Genomic DNA, 26,971 nt, shown 5'->3' with positions numbered 1-26,971 from the left:
CAATGTCCAAGAACGCCTTAGCCTTCTTTGTTAGAAGTGTTATTATGGAAGCTCATAAGAATTGTCCAGATGATTCTTTTAATCTTTTAAGAGTGAGAGCCCACGAAGTTAGGGCAATCGCAACCTCTGTGGCGTTCCAAAGAAATATGTCACTCAAAAACATTTTGGACGCAAACTTATTGGAGATGCAACTCTGTGTTTGCATCTCATTATTTAAAAGACGTGCGAGTTACATATGAGAAATGTTTTTCTTTAGGTCCGTTTGTGTGTCAGCACAGAACGGTTCTGGGTAAAGGAGAGAGCACACCGATCCTTAAATTGTGTACGTAACCCTCTTGTCGGATGTGTTCTCGTGTTTCCTGTGCATTGGGAGTGTCAGTTGTCGCACTAGCGGCCTTCACTTCGCTTCATTTGGAAATCGAGTGACAAGCTGACTATTAGAGGGGTACAAAATTTTTTATTTTTGTTTTGTATGATGAGTTTCGAGTTGTGGGTTGTTTGCTAAGAGTTTGGGGATAACTCTTGGCAATCTTAGAACTAACACGGGTTAGGATCGGGTGATCGGGATCGGTTGTGTGCTCCTTAAATAAAGGCGTGTTGTCATATAAGCGGATGTGCTCCCATTGACAAACGCCAGTTAGGTTCTGTCGAGTAAGTGGAATAGACCCCATCGACAGATCCACAAGAACTCTTGGCCACAGATCACTATCTCACTAAGGCTCTTGAGATGAAGCAGACTCCTGGGCAGTAGCCTCGAAGTCTTCCATCTAATAAGGTAGGAACTAAGGTTTATTTATACCTACAACATATGTTGTTTACCTGTCTAGTCAGTTAGTTAGCTGTCTCTTGCCCTCCACCAAAGGGTGTCAATCAGCTATGTATATATCTGACAGGTAAGTTGAATGTATGAAAATGATATTGTTATGATACAATAAAGTTTCATACATACTTACCTGGCAGAGTATATACAATTGAAGACCCACCCAGCCTCCCCCGCCAGGAGACAGGTGGAAGAGAATCTGATTAGAAAACGGGAATAGTTCCTAGTCCTGCCACCCAGAGCAGGGCGGTAGATCACCTGACCTACCTGTAGCGAGTGCCGCGAAATTTGAATTTCTGTCGGGGACGACGGAGTCGATAGCTATGTAGTATATATCTGCCAGGTAAGTATGTATGAAACTTTATTGTATCATAACAATATCATTTTTATGCCTGCCATAATGGATCAGCAAGTTGTTTATGCCTGCCATAATGGATCAGCAAGTTGAGTAGGAAAAATGTCAGTGCCCCCATCCACAAGGTAGGATGCTATACAGTATGCTGGCTTACAAAAGGAAGGTTTGGTATTGGAATGGGCTGGTTATGTTCAGCTGATCAAGGCTCGGAATTTACTGATCATAACCTAATGCAGTGTAATTAGAGAAAGCTTTTAATCTGTACATTAAAAATATGACAATGAATAGCATTTCCATAAATTTGTTGGTAAGTGAAATTATACACATTGATCCTTTGGGCAGCTTTAATTTGGTATGTAGGGTTTTGGAAATTGTATTTGCAAGATACGTATACATATTTGAATTTTATGTCTGTGTTGGAGTAGCATAAAAAAAAAAAAACATACAATATGGATAGGTAGAATTCAGTACAATGACACATCAAGAACTGGCTGAACAGGTTTAGAGTAAAACAGGTTTCATATAATCTGTCAACTGAGAATGGAAAACTCCATTATATGAAGGAATCAAGAATGTAAGGCTTTTATTAACAATTATAACTACAATTGCATACAAAATTACTAATACTGTAACTGCGCTGCACATCATTTTAAGTTTGTCTGACATGTTAGTGGATGTAATTGACTCTTTAATTAATGAAACCATGAGAATGTTGTTTAATTTAATTAATGAAACCATGAGACTGTTTTTTAAATCATTAACTTAGAATTTGGGTAAAGAACTTTTACAATATTCAGTCTCAGTGAATCAACCATGGCTGGGTACAGGATTTTCTGGTTGTGAAGTTCACAAGACTGTTACTGTAATGTTTCATTGTCATTAGAGAAACTTTTGTTTTTAAGTTCCAACATTTTTTAGTGACTCCAAACCTTTCTGTGCTTGTGTTTATTCCTAATTTTTTTTTTATACAAAATGTGGCTTGATATATGTACCTAGATACAATTTTCTTACCAGCACCTTTAGTTATATATGGTTACTAGTAGTATTACTGAATAGCAAGGAAAATGTATCTAAAGAGGAGGTACTTTTGATCCGTACAGTAAAGATGATTATTGACCTTGATCTTGCTCTTGAAAGAGAGCCAAATGTCACCGGTGTTGTACTTTCTGCCATTTCTAATGGTGCTGTGATAGTTTTTGGATAAACCACCTGAGTCAGTGATATATCTCTATAGAAAATGTGGTATAAGCGATACCTTTTTATGTTCATTTATTAGTATGTTATTGGAGGGAGAGAAACCAAGTCAATTATGATGCTATAGACTAAGTTAGGGAAGGTTGTCAAATCATTTAAGCTGATGCAGAATTTTTAGGAAAGTTAAATTGTCATTTAACCATACTGTGCTGTTGTAGAGGCACTAATTCAAACAATTGGTAGTGATGTGATTGATTAGCTGGCCCTGAAAACATGGAAGCATTGACAGTGGAATTTGTTAGTCATTTTATTATGTTTTATTTTGCTTTCACTTAATGATTTCATTGTGCATTAGTAACATAGTTCACTTGAGCATATTTTGTGATATACTAGTATGTACTGTATTTGGAGTTACTTATGCCATTCTTTTTTTTTTTTTTCCAGTATCGGGAAAATGTGTCAACTACTACTATCAGGAAGCCATGAATCTTTTGTGAGGTCCCCGGTATTTCTACTTTTGGATTATTTGAGTGCTGCCTGCTTCATGACTGACTTACATTGTTACAAAGGAGATACGTATAGTATTCTGTATGGATGTCAATATCCTTAACAATGTTTGGAAATGGCCATTTCTTTTTTCATGGCAATGGTAATTATGATCCCTACACATTCAGTACTTGAGAATTCAGCCAGTGAAAAAATTAATTCATACAGAATTGAATAAAGTAAAATTAATTCATACAGAATTGAATGAAGTAAAATTTCCATTCTTTGGAAACATTTATTTTATCAGAGATTAACAACTATAACTTGGTCATGTATAACGCAATTTTGTGGTTTGCTTTGCTCTTCACTCAGGAACATCAGAAATCATACTGTGCTGTTTTATCTTCCTATACTGTGCTTGCATTTGTAGGGGTATGGCTGTACTTTATTAATACAAAGTATTCTTTTTCTGCAGGATCTTCTTTATCCATTTAAGGCTAACAACAGAATGTTAGTATGTAGCTGTAACGAAGGGAATTGGTTTCAACAACAACAAATACCAAGACATCCGCAACTACAAGTGGAAACCCCATCTCTCCTACCTTTTGTGAAATCATGTACAATGTGGGCTAGAGATCTGTAGCAACCAAAGTGATGGAGGTAGGATATAACTTTTAAGGTATAGAATTACTGTGGATAGAACAGCTAGTACAGGAGAAGGATACTATTCTGAGCAGAAGTAAGTTCTGTCTTAAATAGAATTATAATTTTGAGCAAATCACAAACCCTATTAATTTTACCTTTACCACTGAAAGTCCTCTTCTATATATCATGGGTTGGCATAACTTGTAACTCATTTAGGTATAAAGATTCATGCTTGGAATGTTTTACGTATGTATAGCAAGTCAAATTGTCGTTAGCAGTATGTGTCAGCAATGTGTTTTAAGTTCTCCTTTCATGATGAATCCAAACCAAGACCACTCATTGCAAGGATGCAAAAATAGGTGCTGACTTTTTAGGTCTACAAGCTACATTAGCATAATGCCTTGCAAGCAGTGTGTATTTTGCACTTCTATTAAAAGCTTGCTGTCTAATTAATGTATTGAAGAACTGGATTAGTTTGCTAATTTGCTGTTGACCTCTAGTTATTGAGGAGAAATTTGGAAAGCGTATTTTTGTTATTGTCTTATCCCTATCATTCCCTTTGGGGTGCTATGGTAGATTGCCTCCCAATATTTTAGGAGAACCAGATGTACAGAAATTCATGTTAAGGCCCAGGAACAGTATAATGTTTTATATGCTTTTCTTAGACATTATCGGGCGTGCATTTTATATACAGTAATACTTGTTGTGTAATGAGGGTAAGCAAGTTATGTATTAGTTTTCACTATACAGAGACTGCCATTGTAGCCCATCTATAGCAGCAATTTAGTTACTCTCAACTCTGAAGTGTTTGACCAAACCTCTGGTTGAGGGTTATCTGGAAGATTATCAAATGAACATTCCCGTTTTCTTTAGCCAATAATACATCTGTTGTCTTTACAGTTTCCTGTGGTATGGACAGTAATTAAGATTATTATACAAGCTGCTGGCTAGTAACCTGGACGATGTCCGCTTGAGAGGCAGTAGCCAAATGGGAGGACTGAAACCACCAAACTTTTAACTTTTTAACAGTCCCACAAAAGGAATGAATAATTTTTAGTGGCTTGAAGTACTACTTTAGAAACCCCTCAAAATTATCTTGAAAACCTGTTGTTTAACAAATAGCGTTCATTAGAATTTATGAGAGATGTAAATGTTACATTATGATGGGTCTCTAGGAATATAGGATTGAAAGAAATGAATTTCCTGATCAGCAGCCAAAGCTGCAGGTTTCTATAACTAGGTTAAATAGACATGTTCCTGTTAGTTGATGCAAAGGTCATCAGATATAACTCTTATATCAGATCAGTCAGACTGGCCAGTAACAGAAGTCTAGCAGTAAAGCATGAGGTTTTTCTAAATAGGTTAAATAATTTACCTCTGGCCTCCTCTATGAGAGCTGAGTACTTTAGTGCCGTAGCCTTAAATTATTTTATAAAATTGGAGTACTACTCAGTGTTATGAATGTTGATGCTCAAAAGTTAAAAGTTGAGAGAAACATTTGAAAGCCCATTTATGTGTAATATATAACTGTTGGTGTCTATTAGTTGTGAAAATCTTATTTCTATGCTTTCATATCTGCACACTTTTGTCTTTAAGCAAGGCCATTTAACTGAAACTATTGGCATTTTTCCTTGTTGCATACATTATGTACTTTGAAAAGAGTAGTGACTGCTTTTAACAGTTTTATTTTTACAGACAATTCTTTGGAGGAAAAGTGACTAACTACAATCAGTGGCAACTCATTTGCAGAATTGGACCTCTTGTCATTATTGTCAGGAGAGAGGATTTGTCATCTTCTGTGTTTACCCAGCGATCATCATCTCTTCACTGCACCAACTCTGCTGTCAAGACTTTATTTTGTTGTTGTCCTCCATACATGCTATATGTCCACCCAGTGACATAATCTGGAAGTATTAAAATGGAAAAAGTTTGTTAAGTTACAAAGTAACAATATTGTTAACAGCAGGGAAAGCATTACTGCTTCCTGTGATTTAATGTAGTGGTCTTTTAGTTTGTCATGATTTATGATCCAGCATTTATGATGATTGTAATCAATACTGAGGGAAGTACAAGCTGTATGTTATGGACGCATGCTACTTATTACTGATTATTCTGACCATTCATTTTCCAAATTTTAATAGAAGTATATTTATTATTTTTTCCCAAGTATCAAGAGAACAACTGACCTTCATAATTAAAATAGTTTTGAAGTTATAATACCTACTAGACTGTTCATTCCTCCTTCCCAACACATCGAAAGTGTAAATATTTTTCAAGTATTCCCTCTCCATATACAACTACATTACTATAGTCGATTCATTTAAGGTAGATTCTTGCGCCTACGAGACGTTTGTTTGGCGGCCTCTGATTGGCTGGTAGCGGGATGCAGACTGCTCGCTCAGTGGGTCATATTTTCGTTTGTAGCTTAGAAAACTAGCAATATGTTTACATTTCTTCATTTATCTCACGTTTTACAAAAGATAGGAAAGTTCTCACGTTTTACAAAAGATAGGAAAGTTTTGTTCATACCAAAGGATTCAGTATTAAATATACAATTAATTAATCTTTTCCTGAAATCAATAAGTTAAAATACAATGGAATTACAACGAGTTGAAGTGAAGGGAGAAACATTTCATTCTTTATACCTGTTTTTATTCATAATCGGATTTTGCATAATTCATGAGATCAAAATAAAATGAAATCTTGTGTTATAAAACAATAAATTCAACCTGAATACGATGGTGCTTTCAGATTTTAGATGCGTGTAATATGTAAAGAGAAAATGAAGAATATGTCTTATTATGTTGCATCCGTGCTTGACTCGGTTTGACAGTAGTGCCGAGAGACGCAAGATATCTTGGGGCTGGTCCTCTCAGCTAGAGCCGTTGGCGTGTTGGCAGTTGCCAATTGGCGATATGAGAAGTTTGCAGTTTCGAGACTATGTATTTACCGAATTATGTCATTACATTTTATATATAAATGCATAATGCATTAGACATTATGACTTTTGAACATTTTTACTAAAATATTATATATGTCCGTATTTCTGGACATATCTGATAAAAGAAAAGTAAATAATCAGATGGATGCATCTGGGTGATGGCTTCAATTTAGTCTAAGTGAGAAATATACATGCTTTATTGGGCTCACTGATAAATAACAGAACTTGTTTCTCTGGCCAATAGCATCAAAAGCTTATGGTTTTCATATGTTCACTCAATTAACAAAAGTACAAATGTTTATTTCTTTCCATAAAATTTGTTGACGATGTAACGAATATAATATACTGTCTTTTTCAGAAGTGCTTGAGTTACTCTTACACCAGAATGTTTATCTCCTTTATATACATGTTACACTTGACAACATGTCTACAGACAAATTGTTTAGGCGAAAAAAATTTATTGCTTAGTTTTCTCCTGAGGTAGTTGATTATTCTTGAATCACTTAATTCATACCTGAGTTAGAATAGCTCTCGTAACCGTTCCCACAGCCCTGCATAATTGTATATATGTATATAGTACATGTAGGATAATGAGACTAATCAGAAGACTGTTATATCTTCATCTTTTTAAACAAAAAGAATGGAAATTCATGCAGATATATTATGTCATAAACACGAAAGAAAGTCATACACAGTAGGCTTACACTGGTATGTCATTAGGCTATCGATATGAACAAAAAGAAATTAAAATTTTACAAATTTTCTTACGTCATCATTATGTTTATTGCTCCACTGAGATTATTATTTCATATCACTCAATTAAGTCTCAGATATCTCTTTCGTTTGAAAATATATTCATATAAGAAAATTAGAAACTATGTTGAAACCAACCTCATTAAAACTAAGGATGAGCTGAAGAGTGCGAAGTAGGTCCGTAGATTTCAAATTCATTCCTGAACTGAATTTCCCGCCCGCGGCCAACGATACCAGATGCATCCATCTGATTATTTACTTTCTTTTATCAGATATATCCAGAAATACGGACATATATGATATTTGAGTAAAAATGTTCAAAAGTCATAATGGGAATTCTATGCATTTATTTATAGAAAATGTAATGACATAATAATTCAGTAAATACATAGTCTCGAAACTGCAAACTTCTCATATCGCCAATTGGCAACTGCCAACACGCCAACGGCTCTAGCTGAGAGGACCAGCCCCAAGATATCTTGCGTCTCTCGGCACTACTGTCAAACCGAGTCAAGCACGGATGCAACATAATAAGACATATTCTTCATTTTCTCTTTACATATTACACGCATCTAAAATCTGAAAGCACCATCGTATTCAGGTTGAATTTATTGTTTTATAACACAAGATTTCATTTTATTTTGATCTCATGAATTATGCAAAATCCGATTATGAATAAAAACAGGTATAAAGAATGAAATGTTTCTCCCTTCACTTCAACTCGTTGTAATTCCATTGTATTTTAACTTATTGATTTCAGGAAAAGATTAATTAATTGTATATTTAATACTGAATCCTTTGGTATGAACAAAACTTTCCTATCTTTTGTAAAACGTGAGAACTTTCCTATCTTTTGTAAAACGTGAGATAAATGAAGAAATGTAAACATATTGCTAGTTTTCTAAGCTACAAACGAAAATATGACCCACTGAGCGAGCAGTCTGCATCCCGCTACCAGCCAATCAGAGGCCGCCAAACAAACGTCTCGTAGGCGCAAGAATCTACCTTAAATGAATCGACTATACACGGTTCCATCTTGCTTGAAACCATTACCACTCAGCCTCTTGTCTTAAGCATTTCCATGCTGCCTTGCTAATGCAGTTTCGTACTTTTCCTTCATTCGTGGTATAATCAAAACTACCTTGTTTGCTTCTAGCCTCACTTTTCTTCTCCATGTTTACAGTTACGTAATCCATTACTTGTTTGACAGCTGCCAGAGTATGAAGGTTGCAAACTTTTCAACTTGACACTTACAAACATTTTTCTTGTGCTAAATTTTTGTCTGATATACTTAGAATATCTAGGTTTTGTTTTGCATGGCCCCATGTGCTCAGCAGTCTGTTTCTACACAGGTATTGGAGTGGACTTTCTTTCTTGTTCTAGGGGTTTAGAAGTGTAGTTTAAAAACTTGTTAAATTTAGCTATCATGACCTTGTAAATGTTCACGGACACTAAAAACTAATGTACCGTAACAGATTTCTAACTTTTAATTATGCTCCATAGGGAGAAAAATTAGCTGGCTCGCCCTGATCTTGATCCTGACATGGTAGGAGGGGTTGGCTGTTACAGATGTCCCACAAAAGTCATCCACACAATTATTGTGGTGGGAAAATTATCTGAAGAATGATTTATTGACTATGAAACCCTCACATGAACCTGGGCGGGAGCAAGACCCTGGATGTGCCTTGCTATGGCAATGCTTTAGAGGAAATTTGAAGGAATGATGCAGCATCCATATACTTGACACTATATCCATGTTTCCATAGAAGGGGAAGAAAAAAAAAAAAGACGACAACGACCTAAAACCAGCGTGTTGAATCTGTTGTGCAACTGAAAAAAAAGTGGTGCAATATCTGCAGGGACATGCATTTTCATTTGCAGAGCAAATCTTCGGCTAAGGACGAGCAGAACATGCAGTAAATAAAATTTTAAAAAGCACTGCCTTGCAATAGGGATAATGGCCTGCCACACAGGTGTCTCTTATTCCTCATACAACGTGAAGCAAAAGAGAGGTTATGCAACATCACGCAGCCACTAATTCTTTCTTCCTTGGAGAGCATATCATCAGCTTAAACATTTGGAAACTGTTTGTCCAGTGTCCCAAAGGACAACAGAAAGAAGGGGATTAATGGAGTTGAGTCTTGGGAAGACAGTTGTGGCCTACAGCAAAGATGAAGGTGAGGGCTCGACTTTGTAAATCCACCATTAAAGGAGAGGTCTCTGTTTCTGCAAATTGCAAATCCACCATTAAAGGAGAGGTCTCTGTTTCTGCAAATTGCAAATCCACCATTAAAGGAGAGGTCTCTGTTTCTGCAAATCCAGTGTTGAATGAAAGGTTCGGTGTCTGCAAACCCAACGTTGAAAGAGAGGCCTCTGTGTCTACAAATTCTTAGTTGAGAGACCTCTGTGTCTGCAAATCCAACATTGAAAGAGAGGCCTCCAGGTCTGCAAATACAGCGTTGAGGGCTCCATTTCTGCAAATCCAGTGCTGAAGAGAGGCCTTGATTTCTGCAAAACCAGCATTGAAGGAGAGGTCTCTTTCTCCAAATCCAACCTTGAAGAAGAGAAAGAGTTCAGTTTCTGCAAATCCAATGTTGAAGGAGAAGGCTCGGTATCTGAAAATCCAATTTTGAAGGACAGGGCTTGGTTTCTGCAAAGCCAACATCGAAAGGGAGAGACAGGGGTCGGTTTCTGCAAATGCAAGGTTGAAGGAGAGGGTCTCATTTCTGCAAATCCAGCATTGAAGAGGTCTCTGTTTCTGCAAATCCAATGTTGAAGGAGAGGTTTCTAGAAATCCAACATTGAAGTCAAGGTCTCGGCGTCTGCAAATCCAGCGTTGAAAGCCAAGGGGGATGATACAGCAGAAAAGAAGTGCGCACACCGGAACTAAAACAACTGGCTGAACATGGCTTGTTGGCTGGTGAGTTTTGCTCCTCCCCCATTATTATTAATAGGGATTAGTTTTTCCAGACCCCTGAGTCTCAAGTAGACTCTTCTCGACTCCTCCACCCAACATCTAGAGAGAAGTTAGAAAGTAAAACTGTGATCGTATATAGCAAAAAGGATGATGGAAGCAAATAAATTTGTATACCAAAAGTCAAAAAATGCCAAATATTGCTTTAATCTCTTAAGCATGTGAAGTTACTACCAATAAAATTAATCCAAACTATTACTTAGTCATCTTTCCTAACCCATTGAATATACTGACTGTTATTGATGTGAAGTAAGGAGTTGAAAAATAGGCAGCTGGTAAACATTAAAACAACAGAATCCCTGAATGTGAATTAAATGTCATGACCTTTTCAGTCCAGTAAGACTGTTCCTCCTATATAATGCAATTCATTATTGCATTATATAGACTTCTATTTGATGATAAACAAGCAAGCATAACCTGGCAGTAAATGGTATACAGTAGCCAAGAACAAGCTTTTACTGCTGCTTTTGTAAAAGTTTTTAAGAGGCTTTACCTGGTCTCTGTACAATGAGATATAAACAAAACTTACTGGCTAAAAACAACAAATTACACAGCACTCCATACCCTCAACAGACACTATAGTGTCCCCTAATCTTTTTCACCCAATAAGATAACCAATGACTAGCATGTGCTAGTGCTTGCAAACAAATTACCTCCGTGGCCATGATCAGGATCAATCTTTACTTCCTGTCCATGACTAATCCCTAACCAAGATTCTGAGAACCTTTACCTCAATATATCTGAGGTAATAACCTGTCAATGACTAATCCCTAATGCAAGATTCTTTGAACCTCTACCTCAGAATTTATCAGAGGTAATAATAACTTTAACTCATATAATTTAGAAATAAATAATTTTATTTCTATCTGATAACTTTAACTTATTTCTATCTACATTCCTGACCCACTCAAAAATCTTGGCCAAGACTCCAGCTATAATATTTCTCAACAAATAGTAGGACACCATTAAGTAACAATAAGTTAATTAACCCAAACAAAACTAAAGTCATCAAACGCAAGAGCTGGAACCTCAGCTAGCAATGACCCATTAATATTGTAACAATGACCAAAAAATAATTAGAAAAAAAAGATAATTGGAAACAGGAAATACCTCATACCTATATTTTTATCATGCAACCTCAGTACTGTTAGATCCACATAAAACTCATGAAAAAAGGGAAGTTTTCCAGCCTTTTGTTATCACGAATTTCATGAACTCAGCCAGACTAGAAAATGGAAGCAATAACAAACAATTCAAATGAATAAAGCAATGATGCTCCACATACAAATCATAACTTTAACACAGTCCCTAAAAGTGCAAACCAAGAAAGTTAACCTTGAAATAAAAAAAAAAGAATGCTTGAATGGATGAGATGAACAACTTCTGACTGTAAACTATGAAACTGACTAGCAAAAGGAAAGTTCCAAAGAAAATATAACAGTCAGTAGAGGATACCTATTCATATGGAACAAGTCCACAGGGGTCAATAGCTTGAAATTCAAGCTTCCAAAGAATATTGTGTTCATTAGTATCATTGGGAAGGGAAGAAGCAAAAGGTGAAATAGATAAAAACGTAATAAATTGCAAGAAAATTCATATGAAGATAGTAATCCATTGCATTTCTGCTTGAACTTCTCAAGTTCCAACTGCACAACATCCTCTGGGAGGCAGTTCCACAGTCCAACAGTGTGAGGAATACAGGACCTCTGGAACCGAGAAGTTCAAGTGAGGCACATTCGCTGCACATCAGTGCTGCTGTCTCCAGGAATATGGATAATTACTAACTGGAGAGAAGCATTGAAGTCTCCATGAACGTAGATAACTACTTACTGGAGACAGAATTGAAGTCTCCAGGGATGTAGATAACTACTTACAGAAAGCAGCATTGAAGTCTCCAGGTCACAGATAACTACTTAGTGGAGGCAGCATTGGAGTCTCCTGCTGGAGACTCCAATGCTGCCTTCAGTGAGTAGTTATCTGTGACTTGGAGACTTCAATGCTGCTCTCCAGTAAGTAGTTATCTGTGACCTGGAGACTTCAATGTTGCCTCTAGCAAGTAGTTATCTACATACCTGGAGACTTCAAAGCTGCCTCCAGTAAGTAGTTATCTGTGACTTGGAGACTTCAATGCTGCTCTCCAGTAAGTAGTTATCTGTGACCTGGAGACTTCAATGTTGCCTCTAGCAAGTAGTTATCTACATACCTGGAGACTTCAATGCTGCCTCCAGTAAGTAGTTATCTGTGACCTGGAGACTTCAAAGCTGCCTCCAGTAAGTAGTTATCTGTGACCTGGAGACTTCAGTGCTGCCTTCAGTGAGTAGTTATCTGTGACCTGGAGACTTCAATGCTGCCTCTAGCAAGTAGTTATCTACATACCTGGAGACTTCAATGCTGCCTCCAGTAAGTAGTTATCTGTGACCTGGAGACTTCAATGCTGCCTCTAGCAAGTAGTTATCTATATCCCTGGAGACTTCAATGCTGCCTCCAGTAAGTAGTTATCTGTGACCTGGAGACTTCACTGCTGCTCTCCAGTAAGTAGTTATCTGTGACCTGGAGACTTCAATGCTGCCTCTAGCAAGTAGTTATCTATATCCCTGGAGACTTCAATGCTGCCTCCAGTAAGTAGTTATCTGTGACCTGGAGGCTTCAATGCTGCTATCGAGTAAGTAGTTATCTACATCCCTGGAGACTTCAATGCTGCCTCCAGTAAATAGTTATCTGCGTTCCTGGAGACTTCAATGCTGCCTCCAGTAAATAGTTATCTGTGACCTGGAGACTCGTATGCTGCCTCTATTAAGTAGTTATCTACATCCCTGGAGACTTCAATGTTGCCTCCAGTAAGTAATTATCAGTGACCAAGAGACTTCAATGCTGCCTCCAGTAAGTAGTTATCAGTGACCTGGAGACTTCAATGCTGCTATCGAGTAAGTAGTTATCTACATTCCTGGAGACTTCAATGCTGCTTCCGGTAAACAGTTATCTGTGACCTGGAGACTTCAATGCTGCCTCCAGTGAGTAGTTATCTACATCCCTGGAGACTTCAATGCTGCCTCCAGTAAGTAGTTATCTGTGACTTGGAGACTTCAATGCTGCCTCCAGTAAGTAGTTATCTGTGACCTGGAGACTTCAATGCTGCCTCCAGTAAGTAGTTATCTGTGACTTGGAGACTTCAATGCTGCTCTCCAGTAAGTAGTTATCTACATCCCTGGAGACTTCAATGCTGCCTCCAGTAAGTAGTTATCTGTGACCTGGAGACTTCAATGCTGCTCTCCAGTAAGTAGTTATCTGTGACCTGGAGGCTTCAATGCTGCCTCTAGTAAGTAGTTATCTTCATCCCTGGAGACTTCAATGCTGCCTCCAGCAAGTAGTTATTCATATCCCTGGAGACTTCAATGCTGCTTCCAGTAAGTAGTTATCTACATCCCTAGAGACTTCAATGATGCCTCCAGTAAGTAGTTATCAGTGACCTGGAGACTCCTATGCTGCCTCTCGTAAGTAGTTATCTACATCCCTGGAGACTTCAATACTGCATCCAGTAAGTAGTTATCTGTGACCTGGAGACTCCAATGCAGCCTCCAGTGAGTACTAGTTATCTACATCCCTGGAGACTTCAATGCTGCCTCTAGTAAGTAGTTATCTGTGTTCCTAGAGACTTCAATGCAGCCTCCATTAAGTAGTTATCCATATCCCTGGACACTTCAATGCTGCTTTCCAGTAAGTAGTTATCTGCGTTCCTGGAGACTTCAATGCTGCCTCCAGTAAGTAGTTATTAGTGTTCCTGGAGACTTCAATGCTGCCTCACATAAGTAGTTATCCATATCCCTGGAGACTTCAATTCTGCCTCCAGTAAGGAGCCATCTACATCCCTGGAGACTTCAATGCTGTCTCTAGTAAGTAGTGATCTATATTCCTGGAGATTTCAATGCTGCCTCCAGTAAGTAGTTAGCAATATCCCTGGAGACTTCAATGCTGCCTCCAGTAAGTAGTTATCTGTGTTCCTGGAAACTTCAATGTTGCCTCCAGTAATTAGTTATCCATATCCCTGGAGACTTCAATGCTGCCTCCAGTAATTAGTGATCTACATTCATGGAGGCTTCAATGCTCCCTCCAGTAAGTAGCTATCCGTATTTCTGGAGACTTCAATGGTGCCTCCAGTAAGTATACTCTGTTTTTTCTATCTGTTCACCCGCCTGTGGTGTTTGAGTATGGTAACACTGTGTCCCAGGCTTTAGATTGTTACGCGGTGTGTAAGTTTTAGGTAAATAAAAGGATATCTGGGTGTACATTTCCAACTGAAAAGTTTAATAATTTACTGTATGCGAATTACATCATTAATATTCGAAATAGGATATTGCCATTATTGTTGAATGTAACTATCTAAAGCCCTGGTCGCAGTGTTACCATACCAAACACCACAGGCGGGTGGACAGATGGAAAAAAACAGAGTATAGTTATCTACATTCATGTAGACTTCAATTTTTCTCTCTAGTAAGGTGTTATCCATATTTCTTGAGAATGAGCCACAGTTAAGGGCTGAAGGTACTCAAGTTTTAGTAAAATACTATATTAATACTCACAAGTAAACAATTTGTTTATACTCAGTAATCTTGTGGGTTTCTTTTTTCAATGTAAGGAATTTTACGAGAATGAAAAAAAAGTACACATATTGCTTGCGTCCTATAACAAAGGCTAATTTGAAATTATGGTTGTGAAAAACACTGAACATGACAATTGTGTATTACTACATAGTTTTTAGATATTTGCTATAAATTCATTGATGAAACCAGCTGATTTTAATAAAGAAAACTCATTAACATACAACTACAAAAAGCTTGGGTGTTTTACTTTTTAGCAATGATTATGACCAAGGACCAGCTCAAAGAAGGGGAAAATTTTAGACATTTAAATTGAATGTAAAGAAATAAAATCAAAACCTGACGAATACTGAAAGCAAAAGCAATTCAATCCAGCTCATATTTTTATGTATCTACCCATTTAAGGTGCATCTGGTTGCAAGGTCAAATTGCTAATTGTATACATATAAATATTCAGTCAGTATTAAAAGTGAAATACCTTACAAAACATTTAATTACATTACACAGGGTAATTCCATTGTCAAGTGGGTCTTTGACAACCGATGAATTCTCGAACTACCACTATAGTTGTCATGAACTCATATGAACCTCACTATTCTGCGAATGATCATCATGGAGTTTACTTTCATAAAAATGAAAATAAAATTGATGATTTGTTCTTGATGTTTTGTTAGGTCACATGTGGAGGGAAATTTTAAATACTGAACGGGATATTTGAAACAGCTAGTTTGACTTCAATAACTTGTTTCACACCCTCACTAATATCGCTTGTCGCTGTCCACAAAGAGACAGCGATATCAGTGAGGCTGTGAAATTGACACTAAATAATGATCTACCATAGACAAAAGTATGATCCCAGCAAATGCCTGCAGGAGCCACACCTGAATGGAACAAAGGACTGAATATGATTTTACCCATTGCTACTTTTATTATTCTGTTATTAGAAAATATGAGCATTGGCATCCAATATTTCGACCATTCACGTTTGTCGTTATAAGACAAACAAGCTTCTTTGCTGTGTTACCAGACCATTTTCATGAAACATACGGGGATGGGGTAAAGGAACACTTTAAGACAACTCTATGTAGTACGTACGCTCACAATGGTCCAGTTAGAGCTAATAAAGAGTAATGAAGTGATCTTCGGACAGCTTATAAACTTTCTGAAAAATATATCAATGTTATTATAGGTATGCAACGAATGCCATGCAACTGCTGTCCAAAAGTACTTATAAATCTTTTGATCACTTAGACAACCAAGGATATTTGAAGAGAAGGGCTGGAAAATTACAAGCCATTTCATTCGGCTTGTTGATAGATAGTTTGATCCGTTTTATTCTCGACTGCCAATAGATAGAAAATCAAGAAATGTTTACGTGACTAAACCTGTAAATGCAAGACAAAATCTTTCAAGACATGAATAGAACTGCAAGAGATGAAAGTTAAGAAAAGTACAATGCACTATCCTTTGTCTAACTTGCTGAAAATGGCAAAATAAAAACTTGGCATGACGTATACTCTAAATTACACACTAAATCAGGCTGGGGCACTTTTTTGGTTGCAAAAGTCAAATGGGAGCATACGATCAGCACCTATCACCAGTTGCATTTAAACATCGTCTCAGAGCCCACCTTTTAGGAAAAGACAGCACACTTGTAAGCTCAAAGAGCAATGTTTAAAACTGCAACAGTGAAAATGAAACATCTGCCTCATTTTCCCACGTCCCTGACAAGCAACACACATTATTCAAAGATGAAGGAAATTCCCTTCAGAAAGAACCCAGTATATCAGCAATTTTATTTTGCTTACCAGTATTTAATAAGGATGATCAATGTTATGACTTCAAAGACCAGGAAGTTGAAGAACAAACATGGGAAGATGCCATAGAAGAAGAAGAGGAGTAGGGTTTGCGATATGTTGGCGGGTTCATTGCTCGCAAATTTCCACAACTAGAACATTTAGGAGCAAAAGTAACAACGCAAGATGACACGAAGATTGGTGCCATAAGCTTTAGTGAAGGGAAAAAAATGAAAACTAGTGTTTCTTGATCCTTTGAAATGTATGGATAAGAAGTTTGATTCTCACCATGGCTGGGCGGAAAATGTTTTAACAGCCTTAAAAGGAGCGATAATTAAATTAGCGGATATAATTAGCAGTCACATCCAATAACTTCAGAAGATGAAATATTTTGTTCCATGCCGTACAGTTTTTAGAATTTGAGATTTGAACAGACACATTAGTAGTTCCAGAAAAGTGGTGCATAGATTGAAAAAGTTAGCAACATAGCTATATATGTGCAAAATGTGATTTTATGGAGATCTGTTAAATGTGTAATTTGGAAATATATTTATATAATTGTTTAGAATGTTCCTTAGAACTCACTCATGATTATTTAATATATTAATTTTTTTATTCTGACTATTATTTTCCTTCGGAAACATATACTGTAATAGTATTTGATGACGGATAAAAAGAAGAAAGCAAAGGTAGGTTTTCTATAATTTCAATGTTATTTGGCAAAAAATGATATTGTTAAGACACAATAAAGTTTGTTCATACTTACCTGGCAGATATATATATAGCTGTATTCTCTGAAGTCCGACAGAATTTCTAAAACTTACGACACACGTAGTGGGAGTTGGGTGGTTAGTACCCATTCCCGCCGCTGGGAGGCGGGTATCAGGAACCATTCCCATTTTCTATCAGATTTCTATCTCCACTGTCTCCTGAAGGGAGGTGGGTGGGTACTAAAAATATATATATCTGCCAGGTAAGTATGAACAAACTTTATTGTATCTTAACAATATCATTTTGTTCATGAAACTTACCTGTCAGATATATATATAGCTGAATCCCACCTTTGGCGGTGGGAGAGACAGAAAAAGGATTTTAGGAAACATATAAATGTAGATGATTGACATCTTGGTTCCTTACCTGTTAGCATAGCTGACTTCGTGATTACTGTCACCCAAGCCTGCTTCTGCTTCACTAGAGTTACCAACAAGGTAGTGACCTGTGTAGTTGGTGCGCTCTAGATGATCTGTCAACGGGGACGGGACCACAATGTGACTAGACCATGACCATACTTCTGAGGGCAACGAGGCAAAAACCACCACCTAAGTTAGCCTAACAAAAAACTCCCATATACCAAAGGCTAAAGGAAGGGACGACCATACTCGGTGGCCGACCCTACAACCATAAAATCGCAAATATTAAAAACTCACCTACCCAAAATAGTGTCTGCGGCGACGTATGGTCCAAGAGAGTAACAGTTTTCATAGGTCGTTCTCACCTCCCGTAGGTAGTGCGAGGCGAACACTGAGTTACTCCTCCAAAAAGTAGCACTTAAAATGTCTTTAAGAGCCATGTTTTTCTGAAAGGCTATTGAGGTCGAAATAGCCCTCACTTCGTGCGCATTAACTTTTAACAGCTTAAAGTCACTGTCTTTGCAAGAAGAGTGCGCCTCCTTAATGGTGTTTCTTAAAAAGAATGCCAGTGCATTCTTGGACATGGGCATATTTGGTCTCTTGATCGAACACCATAAGTTCTCTGCAGAACCTCTACAATCCTTCGTTCTACGAAGATACTCTCTAAGAGCCCTAACAGGACTCTTTCTGGCTCTTGACCAATGATCTCTGCCATACCCTTGATCTCGAACGTTTTAGGCCAAGGATTGGAAGGGTTTTCGTTTTTAGCCAGAAAAGACATACCCAAAGAGCAGACCGCATTATGCCCTTTGAAGGCCGACGTGTTTACTAATAGCCTGTATTTCGCTAACTCTCTTCGCCGTCGCCAGAGCAGTTAGGAATACAGTTTTCTTCGTCAAATCTCGTAGAGAAGTAGAGTAGAGAGGTTCAAAACGATTTGACATTAAATATTTGAGGGCCACATCCAGGTTCCACGAAGGTAACTTTGGTAGCGGCACCTTGGTAGTCTCGAAAGATCTCAATAGATCATGGAGATCCTTGTTATTAGCGAGGTCAAGACCTCTATGGCGAAAAACTACAGATAAGACGCTTCTGTAGCCTTTAATGGTTGACACTGCAAGCTTCAGATCTTGTTTAAGATAAAGCAAGAAGTCGGCGATCTGGCTCACAGAGGTAGTGGTAGAGGAAACTCCTTTTCTCTTACACCAACTTCTAAAGGCTGCCCACTTCGATTGATAAACCGCGATTGATGAAGGTCTCCTCGCGGTGGCGATAGCTTTAGCCACTGGTTTCGAAAAACCTCTCGCTCTGGCCAACTTCTGGATAGTCTGAACGCAGTCAGACTCAGAGCGGAGAGGTTTTTGTGGTACCTCTCGAAGTGGGGCTGTTTGAGTAGATCTCTCCTTAATGGAAGAAATCTCGGAAAATCCACCAGGTAGAACATCACCTCTGTGAACCAGATCGCTGCGGCCCAAAAGGGGGCGATTAATGTCAACCTCGTCCCCTCCGATGCTGCGAATTTTCTCATCACTTCCCCCAGGATCTTGAAGGGGGGAAAAGCGTAGAGATCTAGGCCCGTCCAATCCCATAGAAGGGCGTCTTCTGCTATTGCCCCCGGATCGAGAACCGGGGAGCAATAAAGGGGGAGTCTCGCCGTCCTTGATGTTGCAAAAATGTCCACTAAGGGACATCTCCAAAGACCCCACAGCTCCTGGCATACGTCCTGATTGAGGGTCCACTCTGTCGGCAATAACTGTCCTTGTTGACTGAGGAGATCTGCCCGGACGTTCTCGACTCCGGCAATGAACCTTGTCAATATCGTGACTTCTCTCTCCTTTGCCCAAAGTAAAATCTCTTTCGCTAGAGCGAACAGGGAGCGAGTGTGTGTTCCTCCTTGTTTCTTCAAGTATGCCAGGGCTGTGGTGTTGTCCGAGTTGACTTGAACTACACGACGGGAGACTTTGTTCTGAAAGAACTGGAGCGCTAATTGAACCGCTGCCAGCTCTTTGAAGTTGATATGCCAGGCTACCTGTTCCCCTCTCCAGGTACCTGACACTTCCTCCCCCCCTAGAGTTGCTCCCCACCCCGTGGATGACGCGTCGGAGAACAACACTAGGTCGGGGTTCTGAAGCTTGAGGGATATGCCCTCTGACAGCTTCCACGGATCGAGCCACCATCTTAGATGGTTCTTCACCTCTTCCGAGATGCTTAACTTCATGTCGAAGTTGTCCTTGTCTGTCCAGTTGTCCGACAGAAAGAACTGAAGAGGTCGGAGGTGTAGCCTCCCCAGGGAAACAAACTTCTCCAGCGAGGAAATGGTCCCCAGCAGACTCATCCATTCCCTCACCGAGCATGAATCTTTCCCTAGAAAGGCTGACACTTTTTCTATGCCTTGTTGCTGACGTTCCTGGGACGGAAAAGCCCGAAAAGCCACTGAATCCATCTGAATCCCCAGATACACGATGGACTGTGTTGGGGTCAGATGTGACTTTTCGAAGTTCACCAGAAGTCCCAGGGACGCAGCTAAAGACAGAGTCGTTTGCATGTCCTTCAGGCACCGGGTCTGCGAGGAGGCTCGTATGAGCCAGTCGTCCAGATAGAGCAAGATTCTGATGTTGGAAAGATGGAGCCACCTCGCCACGTTCTTCATTAAGATGGTGAAGATAAAGGGGCCGTACTCAGTCCGAAACAAAGAGCCCTGAATTGAAAGACCTTCCCTTTCAGGACGAACCGAAGGTACTTCATCGATTGGGGATGTATCGGGACGTGAAAGTAGGCGTCCTGTAGGTCGAGTGATACCATCCAATCTCCAGGTCTTAAGGCCCCCAGAACTGACTGAGGAGTCTCCATCTTGAACCTCTGCTTTTCTATAAAGAGGTTTAGACGACTTACGTCCAAGACCGGCCGCCACCCTCCCGATTGTTTCGGTACAAGAAACAATCTGTTGTAAAATCCTGGCGTTGCCAGGTCTAAAACCTGTTCCACTGCTCGTTTCTCGAGCATCTGCTCGAGCAGGTCGAAAAGTATCCTCCGTTTTGTTTGAGAATACGATGGGGACAAGTCCCTGGGAGTGGAAGTCAGCGGGGGCGGCTTTATGAAAGGGATCTTGTAACCCTTCTCTATGACGCCGAGAGACCAGGTGTCCGCCTCTCTTTCTCTCCAGGCTTCTGCAAACAACTGCAGCCTGGCTCCTACCGGTGGCTGAAGGAACGATCTCTCACTTCTTGCCCCTAGACTTAGACGGGGCTCTACCTCTAGGAAGGCTTCTTCCTCGGGGAGACGATCTAGCAGAAGTCCCTCCACGAAAGGGCTTCTGCTTTCTAAACGGTTGGGCTCCTGAAGACGTGGAAGGGCCAGCCGGACGTCTCGAAGACTAAGCCAACAGGTCTTGAGTGGCTTTTTCTTGAAGACTAACTGCCAGATCCTTCACCATAGCCTGGGGGAAGAGATGACTCGAGAAGGGCGCATACAAAAGTTCTGTCCTCTGTGAGGGAGAGACAGACTTAGCCGCAAAGTTGCAAATAGAGCGACCTTTTCTTCAGCACACCTGCTGAAAATGAGAGCTAACTCCTCTGAGCCATCCCTGACGGCTTTGTCCTATGCATGACAATACACTGGACAGCTCCCCAAAGCTGATCGAGTCTGGCTTACGAGACTGGTTGTCTAAAGCTCCGAGACACCAGTCTAAGAAGTTAAAGACTTCCAAGGACCTAAACAGTCCCTTCAAAAGATGGTCCAGTTCGGAAGTCGTCCATGACACTTTAGCTGAGGCTAAAAGGGACCTCCTTGAGGCATCAACCACGCTGGCGAAATCTCCTTGAGCAGACGTAGGAACCTTTAATCCTAAATCTTCGCCTGTTTCATACCACATCCCTGCCTTACCGCTAAGTCTAGACGGAGGCAGGGCGAAAGTAGTCCTTCCCTTTGCTTTTCTAGACTCCATCCAGGCGTTAACCTTCCGGAAAGCTCTCTTAGTAGACAAAGACGTCTTCATTTTCACGAAACCTGGAGTCTTGCTTGCTTTCGACGACGAAAACTGTGAAGGAGGAGAAGGAGGGCCAGAAGGCTGGAAAGTATCACCAAACGAATCACGAAGTAGCTGTGCCAATACTTGGTAATCTGACGAAGCCGACGTCGAAGGTTGTTCTTCGTCAACATCCTCAGAAGAACCGCTAAGTTCTCCTTCTTCCTTACCCGAGAGAAAATCCGACGGAAGAGGCATAAGTCCTTTCTCTCCAAGTCTCCTGTCCGAACGATGACGAGAAGAAGAGGGTAACGGATCCTTAACAGTCACAGGATCAGGAATCACCCTTTGAGGAGAGCGTGAAGAAGTAGGCAGACGTGAAGCGTCAGCCAAAGCCTCGGGAACATCATCCGAGTGATAGCGAACTTCCAGATTCGCGTCCACAGAGCTCTTACGACAACGTCTACTAGCTTCCATCTAAGCGTCGAACCTGTTTTGTCATCATTATTTTGGGTCTGCTTTAGTTATGACCCATACGACAATTCTTCACTCTTACCTGTAGGTAGAGGGAAAGATGGTGATTTAGTATTGGAGGTAATATTCCATTTCTCGTCGCCGAGGTTCCGGGATGAAGGGCGATAATAAAGCAATATCTTCTTGCTTGAGTTTATTGGCTAAACTACATTGAAGAAGGCGGGTAGTTGAATATACAAAATACAATAAGCGTATATAATAGAATCATAACACACATATGAGCATCGAAGCTCTATACACAATAAGGAATCATATCCTGCATACATGAGGTAGAATTTATAAGATCGAAGCCTCTGTGTCGGACTCGATACTAACACAATAATAATTGGTTATACTTATAACATTTATGCATTCTGCAACACAGTGCAATAGCTCTGAACTGAACGTGCCTGCGGAGCTAAGATTTCCCGCGCTCGTTACATAACGCCTTGCATACATAACAGTCACCTCCCCCTTTACCTGTGACTAAGAAACAACTGTTCCTCACATTTACAAATCTAATCTTTCAGGAGGTTTTCCTCTACTCATTCTGTTAGGGAGTACTATAGGTGTGTTCTGAGCTGTTGCATGATTTTTCTCTCTATTTACAGTTGGTGGTTGAACATCTTGGTGAGCAGTTGCACATCTGAGTTGTTTAAGTTTGAGGTATTTGAAACTTGTACTTCTGTATGATTTGTACTAAATGACTGCAACTGATCAACATGACGTTTTACAATCTTTCCACCGACATTAACATCATAATGTAAATTACCTATCTTCCTGACAATTTCTCCTTGTACCCATTTCTCTGGTGTATTGTATGACCTTACCATGACATAACCTGAAGGAGCGAAATGTCTTACATTGGGAAGTTTTTTTACTTGATCATAACCTTTCTGTTCTAACTGACTCTGTAAGCTTGGATACATTAGATCTAACTTATTCCTGATCCTCCTCCCCATCAACAAATAAGAAGGCGTTACACCCGTAGTATTATGCACGGTTGTTCTATAGGATAATAGGAACTTTGCAATGTGAGATGCTACAATACCAGAATTGACTTGTCTACACTTCATATTATGTTTGAAAGTTTGAACAAATCTTTCTGCTTCACCATTCGTGGATGGATGATAAGTTGCTGATAATGTATGTTGTATACCATTTACAATCAGAAATTCCTTAAACTCCTGTGAAGTAAACTGTGGGCCATTGTCTGTCACTATTTCTTTGGCAAACCATGCGTTGCAAAGATTTGCATGAGTGATCTTATAGTTGCTACCGATGAAGTTGTTTGCACTGGTATAACTTCTGGCCACTTACTATATGCACCTACTAATATCAGATATAAGTATCCTAAAAATGGACCTGCAAATTCTATATGTATACGTTGCCACGGGTATCTGGGTAATTCCCATGGGTGCATTCGTGTTGGTTTTGGATTATTTTGTTGCAATGTACAATTCATACACTTCTTAACCAAATTTTCAATGTCCCTATCAACACCTGGCCACCAAACATAAGTTCTAGCAATTGACTTTGATCTGACAATACCTTGGTGGTCTGCATGTATTTCTGATAGAACTCTATTCCTTAATGCATTTGGAATTACTACTCTTGATCCTCTCAAAATACATTCTTGTGTTACACTCAATTCATTCCAAATTTCTTTGTATGGTTTACAATTGGCATCTGCACAAATATCTCTGCTGCTTATTAGACTCTGCACTACTTTTGAAAGTACTGGGTCTTTCTTTGTACCTTGTGCTATTTCCTTAGCTGTAATTGGTAAATTATAAGCAGAAATCAAAAGAATACTTTCCTCATGTTGTTCTGGTGCTTTGTCTACAGGCAATCTCGACAAAGCGTCTGCATTACCCATCTTAGATGTTGGTCTATATTCTATGTTGTAATCATATGCCGCTAATATGATTGCCCAACGTTGTAGTCTTGCAGCTACTAACGTCGGTAAACTTGCCTTTGGACCTAAAATCATCAATAATGGTTTGTGGTCTGTAACTAATGTGAACCTTTTCCTGCCATACAGATTACATATGGAACTTTTTCACTCCATACACTAGTACTAATGCTTCCTTTTCTATTTGTGAGTAATTTCTCTCTGCTTTGTTCAATACCCTAGAGGCAAAAGCTATTGGTTTTCTGTACCATCTGGCATTACATGTGCTAGTACTGCACCTAATCTTATGTTTGAGGCGTCACAAACCAACTTTACTGGCAAATCCATTTGATAATGTACTAAGAATGTGGGTGATGTCACTTCTGCTTTGATTCTTTCAAAAGCATTTTGACATTCCTTTGTCCAATTCCATTTTACATCTTTGTTCAGCAAATTGTATAATGGGTGTGCAATTGTTGCTAAGTTTTGAATGAAACTACCATAGAATGTTACTAAACCTAAAAATGATTGCAATTCCTTGACATTTTCTGGTAACTTTGCTGACTGCACTGCATTTACCTTATCTTGAGTCCTATGAATACCTTTACCATTTACAATAAAGCCTAAATACTCAACCGAGTCAACTTCTAAAATACATTTACTCTGTTGACCTTGATATTGTGTTCTTTAGTTTCTTAGAACTGCAAGTAACCTTTCTCTATGCTCTTTTTTTGTTTTTTCGCCAGCGACTAATATGTCATCAATGAAAATGAATACTCCTGACATACCTGCAAATATTTTGTCCATTGTTTGCTGCCATATTGCTGGACTGCTAGCAACACCATAGGGAAGTCTTTTTGGACGATACAGCCCTAAATGTGTGTTTACAGACATAGCTTTTGGAATTTTCATCCATGGATAGTTGTTGAAATGCTTGTCTAAGATCTATCTTAGAAAAATACTGAGCATCCTGACAAAAGTTGCGAAAACATATCTTTAGGATTTGGCAATGGATGTTGTGCTACTTGCAATTGTGGATTTAATGTCACCTTGTAATCTCCACATACCTAACTTGGCCGTTTGCCCTCCTTTTCCAACAATTGGAACTAATGGTGTAGACCAATCTGAATAATCTACCTTTTCCCATGAACCTTCACTTTCTAACCTTCTAATTTCAGTTTCCACAGCTGTTTTCAATGCATATGGAACTGGTCTTGGAGCAGAAAATCTAGGAGTAGCATTCTCCTTTAAAACTAAGACTGCTTGTGCATTCTTTACTGTTCCTACTCTGTCTTAAAATACTACTTTGTAATCTGATAGAAGATTAATTAATGAAATTTCTTCTGCTGGTTCTTGTTTTGTACCTGTAACCCTTAGAATACTAGGCCAATCTAATTTTATGCATCTTAACCAATCTAATCCTAATAATGTCTGTCCTTGACCCTTGACTATTGTCAATGGTAACTTACCTATCTCTTGATCTTTGTACTGAACTTTCACTTGTGATGAACCAACTACTTCTATGTTTGTACCATTATAACTTTTGAGCACTTTGTCTGAAGGTCACTAGGTTAGGTATCGTTTGTGCTACTCTTTCAGAAATTATTGTCACATCTGCAGCTGTGTCTATTTGCATGGGTGTGAGTTTCCCATTTATTTCTATCTGAGCCATAAGACGTTCTTGTGCATCTTTGTTCACAGAATTAATGTGAAATGCAAATTGTTCTACTTCTGTGGTCTTATGTACACTTTCTTCATTTGAGCTAGAGCCGTCATTTGAATCTACGGTTCTATTGATCTGTTTTGTGGTCTTTTGCTTAGCAAATTTACACTGACTTGTTAAATGACCACGCTTCCTGCAGTTATTGCACGTCTGACCTGACGCTGGGCACTTATCCCAATCATTGCTATAATGATCTTGTTTACCACATCTACAGCACGATTTCTTTTGAGGTTTTTGTGTCCCTACGTGACTTTGACCTTTCTGTGAGTATGCATTAGGTTTACCATTGTTATACTTGAATATACCTGGGCTAGGCTTACTCATTTCATTTGTTTGCCCTTTCTTTGCATGTTGGTAACTCCTTTTATAGGCTACATGATTCACCTGACAACTGCTGTTATTATGATTCTTACCTACAATGACATTGGACTGGTAATTAGCTGTTTCTATTGCTCTTGCTATTTCCAGAACTTTTTGCAAATTTAACTTCTTTTCTTGCAGCAACTTCTTTCTAAGCTCTTGCGAGTTACTCCCTACTATAATTTGCTCTATTAACCTGTCTTCTAGATCTCCAAATTCACAAGTTGAAGCTAATTTCTTTAACTTAATTACAAAAGAATCTATTGTCTCACCTGATTCCTGTGATGCTTCTATGAACTGATAACGTTCAAAGTATTTATTTGCTTGAGGAGCAAAATAATTTGTGAGCCCTTCAATGGCGTCCTGCAATGAATCACCTGTTAGATTCAAAGTATTGAATACTTCCTGAACTTCTAAACCTGCAGTATGAAGTAACAAAGCCTTCTGCTGCTTTTCGTTTATTTTCCCTAGTGCTTCTAAATAAATTTGGAAGCTGCCTATCCACTTTTTCCATCTTGTACCCACTGATTTAGGATCACCACCGATGCTAAAGCTGTCTAACCTTTGGACATCTATCAGCATGTTTGCTGTGATACTAAGAAGTTTAGGCTAGGCTAGGAATTTGGAAGTTCTTTTTTTTTTTTTTTTCTACCTTGTAGGCTACACTTGCATAGACATACCTTTTGCACTTTTACTCTCTAAACCAACCCTTTTTTGTGTTAACGCTCATGACTTGGCACAGCGTTGCTTGGTTTGAGTGTGATGAAGGCATCTAGGTAATTGAGATTCTTCGTTTTCGGGTCGACTTCATCCAATTGGGGTCGTCGT

At 39.1% G+C, this 26,971-nt stretch overlaps 2 long non-coding RNA genes across 6 annotated transcripts in view; both read left to right on the top strand.

Annotated features, from left to right (window-relative positions):
* Positions 1-6,448, top strand: part of LOC135209237 (uncharacterized) — a 108,674-nt gene extending 102,226 nt beyond the window's left edge. For all 5 annotated transcript variants that reach the window (XR_010313330.1, XR_010313331.1, XR_010313329.1 and 2 more), the window contains 3 exons: positions 2,814-3,018; positions 3,331-3,515; positions 5,196-6,448. This is a non-coding gene — a long non-coding RNA (uncharacterized LOC135209237). The remainder of the gene's footprint in view (positions 1-2,813; positions 3,019-3,330; positions 3,516-5,195) is intronic.
* Positions 6,449-8,181: 1,733 nt separating this feature from the next.
* LOC135209229 (uncharacterized) lies at positions 8,182-10,366 on the top strand. Its single transcript, XR_010313326.1, has 2 exons — positions 8,182-9,452; positions 9,495-10,366. It is a non-coding gene; the product is annotated as an uncharacterized LOC135209229 (long non-coding RNA).
* Positions 10,367-26,971: the final 16,605 nt, after the last annotated feature.

The sequence above is a fragment of the Macrobrachium nipponense genome, chromosome 37 (genome assembly GCF_015104395.2).
Source record: "Macrobrachium nipponense isolate FS-2020 chromosome 37, ASM1510439v2, whole genome shotgun sequence".
NCBI classification, from domain to species: domain Eukaryota; kingdom Metazoa; phylum Arthropoda; class Malacostraca; order Decapoda; family Palaemonidae; genus Macrobrachium; species Macrobrachium nipponense.
This window is presented reverse-complemented; position numbering and strand designations above follow the sequence as displayed.